The following is a 3,805-nucleotide window of genomic DNA, read 5'->3' on the forward strand; positions in this document are numbered from 1 at the left end:
GCCTTCGTGGGGGCTGTGCGGCTGGGCTGCTGCTGTTCCTGGAGACCCAGGCGCCAGCGGGACACTCATGATCCCTGGTGGGTCTACCTCCCTGCCCACCTCAGAGCGCAGAGGGTGGCAGGTTCTGCACTGTTCACTGGCTCCTGGAGGCCACACCCAGGCTCCCGCCACCCCCCAGGGCCTGCGGACGCCCTCGCAGGACAGAAATACCCAGTTCCCAGAAAACCCTGCGCACCCGGAGCAACAAAATACCCTGGGTCCTTCCGGCCGGATGCTCAGGGCTGCTGTGTGGGCAGGGCCTCCCTCGGTCCAGGGGCCGGTGCCCACTCCCCGAGACCTGGTGCCAGGTCAGAGCCTAGAGAGGCTGGATCCAGGCCAGCGGGGCCCAGCCGACCCCGGAAGGGAGCCCTGGTGTCCCCTTCCTACACCCTTCCCCAGTCTCCCCAGCCGGGCCCTTAGCTCTCAGCACCCCTTGCCAACATCCCCGCAGACAAGACAGCGCTGCACAGAGGCGCTTCTGAAGGCCACGGGCCTGCGGGTCAGACTTTCTTGAGGGTAAACTGAGGCTCACAGAGGCCAGGCCAGCCCACAGCACGGCTAGGCCGGATCCCTGCCGTGCCGAGCAGCACGAGGTCCCCCCTGCCTGCACCAGCACCCCAGGACCAGCCTCTGGCCAGGAGGGGCAGTGGCTGAGATCCAAGCCCTAGTGGGTGGCACAGGGGCGCACACTCCTGGGTCAGCAGGAGGCCAGGCCCTGTTCCACGGCGAGACCCGTACCCTGATGGGTGGGGTCCCGTCCTAAAGGAACGCGTGTCCCCCAACTGCACACAGTACTGGGGTCGGGGCCTCCTCGGGGTCCAGGGGGAGCCTGAAGGACTAGCCCGCAGGCTCTGGTGCCAGGGGCTACGGAACGCGCCCCTCCTCCAGAAGCAGGGCCCTGAGGACGGGTGTGGTTTTATAAAGTGATGCTGAGGCCTGTCGGAGGGCAGAGTGTGAGCAGGATGTGTGCGCTGCTAACAGGACCCCAGAGCCCCGGGAAAGGCTTCCCGGCCATACATCACCCCTCGCGGGCCTCAGCCCGGCAGCACCTTCACGGTCCTAGAGAGCAAGTAGCATGTCTGCCGGGGTCCCGGTCCGGAGGAGGGAGGCCGCCCCCCAAGGAAGAGAAGCAGGTGGAGGCCTGGGATGGGGACATGGGCGGTGGGCCCAGCAGAGTGGCCTGGCTCTTGTCTGAGGGCCCTGGGGAGCCAGGGAGGTCCAGGGGCAACCCACAGACCCTCAGCACCCCCGTCCCCTGCATCTGCACTGGTCAAGGGAGGGGCATGAGTGTGGCAGGCAGTGGGCACTCTGCTGGCACAGGGGGCCAGGGGCCGGCAGGCCGCAGGCTATGACGCCAAGAGGATGGAGGGCAGGGACTCCAAGACCTGTCATGGGAGGGCCCTGGGGAGGTGTGCGTAGACTTGCATACGTTAACTCTCTCCGAGAAGAGGCCCCGCCCCACTGGGCTCGGGCTTCTGGGAGGGCACAGGGGGTGCACCCCTTGGGTCTCAGTGCCACTGGTGCCTGGCTGCCCAGCCTGTAGACACTGTGCAGTGGGGGGCTGAGGGTGTGGGGTCCAGGGGAGCCAGGAGCCCAGGAAGGCCTGGCGGCCCTGTGGCAGCTCCCACCAACACCAGCCCAGGCAGCCCGGCAGCGGGATCCCGAGGCCCTAAGAGCCCCCGCTGGCAGGTGACCTCAGGGAGCTAAAAATGGCGATGACTTCACCGGGGCAGGCGGGCAGGGAGGCGGCAGCCTGAGTCAGCCAGGGAGCATGGGGAGGCCTGGCCCCTGTACACACGCCTGGGCACACGCATGCAGACAGGGACCTGGACACACATGTGCACTCACACACGCGTGCAAGAGCACCCAGCCCGGTTCCCGGGCTCTCCCAACAGCACCTATCACCCACACCCCCATGATACCCCCCCCTGCCTTCTACCTGTGCCTCCAGGCTCCCTCAGCACCCCTGGCGTCCACCACAGGGACGGTAGGAGCCAGTAGGTGGGGGAGCTAAGGCCTGGGGGCCGCAGGGGCCCGAGGTCAAACCATGGCTGGTGCCTCCAAAACAGCTTTGGGATGAGGACGTGGGATCACTGACTGACCTCCAGGACATGGTTGGTGCTCACCAGAGGTTGTGGACCACCCTGCTTGCACCCCCGTCTGGCTCCAGGCCCTGCTCCAGGGCCCCGTGTCCTGTGTCCACCTACCCAGGCCAGCTGAGCCTCAGGGACCACCAGCCCTGCAGCCCCAGACCGCCCTCATACCCTAGACACGGAGCCCCCCAACCCCCATCCCGACAGTCCCGTCCACCGCCTCTCCACCCCGTCCTTGGCCCGGGCCCCACCCTTGCCTCTCACGCTGGGATAACCATCCAGCCTTCCGTCACCTCTCCCCTGAGCCCACGTCAGTTCCGTGGTCCTCCCGTCCATGGTGGCTGGGTCCACAGCCCCTGGGCCCGGCCCAGCAAGGGGCTGTGTCCAGGCCTGGGGTTTCCCATGAGCTCCTGGAGCTTGTGCACAGGGCCTGGTCCAGGATGCCAAGCCAGGGGCCGGAGTGACCAGCACCCCACTGCTCTCAAGAGGGTCCCCAGGGCCCAGAGCTAGAGGGCCCTGGGCTGGCTACACACCTGGGCTCAGCTTCCTCACACGGAAACAGGAGGAAGCCAGGTGTCCAGGCTGTGGGACAGGGGGATAGCACCAGTCCTGCCTTTGTGACCAGATCTAGGGTGTGCAGGGTATAGAAAAGTGACCCGGGGGACAAGGCAAAAGCCCAGAGCAGCCTCTAGGGGCGCGTGCGGCGATGGCAGGAAGGCACAGGAAACAAGCACAGGCACAGCTGGGGGCCAGGACGGGGTCCCCGAGGCGCGGATCCACCCCCACTGCCTGCCTTCCCTGGAGGGGCACTCAGTGTCCGTCATGAAGACCAGGATGTGGGGTGCCCACGACCCCACTGGCACACACGGGATGGGTTACGGCCAATGTCCAGGCCCTGGAGTGCGAGATGGCTGCTGGATGAATGAACAGAAGGGGAGGATCGCCAGTCCCCTACCCTGCATGGCCATCCTGGTAGGGTCTAGGCCAGGCAGCGCAAGCCTCTGTCCCCAGGGAGCAAGTTCTTGGCCACTACAGAAGCCCTCTCCCGTCCTGCCCAGAGCGGCGGGCCCAGCCTGGCTGACTGGAAGCTCACCCCTCCACAGCAGCACTCCACCTGCGAGTGCACAGCCCCAGGCCAAGTAACCAGAGGACACAGGGTGGTGGGTGCCCTGCAGACTAGGGGAGCGAGCCTGTGGGCGACAGCAGGGTGGGGTTTCCCCTAACCCAGCTTCCCCCAGCCCAGCCCGCAACCATCAGCCACATGGTGGCCCCAGATGCCCTCGGCTCCCCTGAATTGGTCCCTCGGTCTCTGGAGCCAGCAGGCACCTAGCTGTCCAGCTGGGCAGGTGTCCAGACCCACCTTTTGCCTTTCCCCTCTGCCTCAGTTTCCGTGCCTGTAAGTGCACCACCCCACACACACTCTGAGCAAGCGTGCAGGCTATCCACCAGCCTTCCCCGGTGCTGGTGGTGGTCGGAGGTCACCCCCTCGCCTCTGCACGTGGGCAGGGCAGGCCCCCAGCCCTCACTCCACGTGCGCTGCCGCGGCAGACCAGCTTCCATTAGAATCCTGAAGCTCCTGCGCGGCCCCCACAAGCCGGGGCCCTGGGAACATGGGGGAGGCGTAGCCGCGCCGCCCTCTCCAGACGCGGCCTCCCTCCTGCAGCAGAGGCGCC

General features: G+C 66.8%; 1 protein-coding gene across 1 annotated transcript in view; it reads right to left on the bottom strand.

The window, feature by feature from the left end:
* ARVCF (armadillo repeat gene deleted in velocardiofacial syndrome) overlaps nucleotides 1-3,805 on the bottom strand; it is a 17,518-nt gene that overhangs the window by 9,884 nt on the left and 3,829 nt on the right.

The sequence above is a fragment of the Bison bison genome, unplaced genomic scaffold, assembly GCF_000754665.1.
Source record: "Bison bison bison isolate TAMUID 2011002044 unplaced genomic scaffold, Bison_UMD1.0 scf7180017845480, whole genome shotgun sequence".
Taxonomy (NCBI): domain Eukaryota; kingdom Metazoa; phylum Chordata; class Mammalia; order Artiodactyla; family Bovidae; genus Bison; species Bison bison.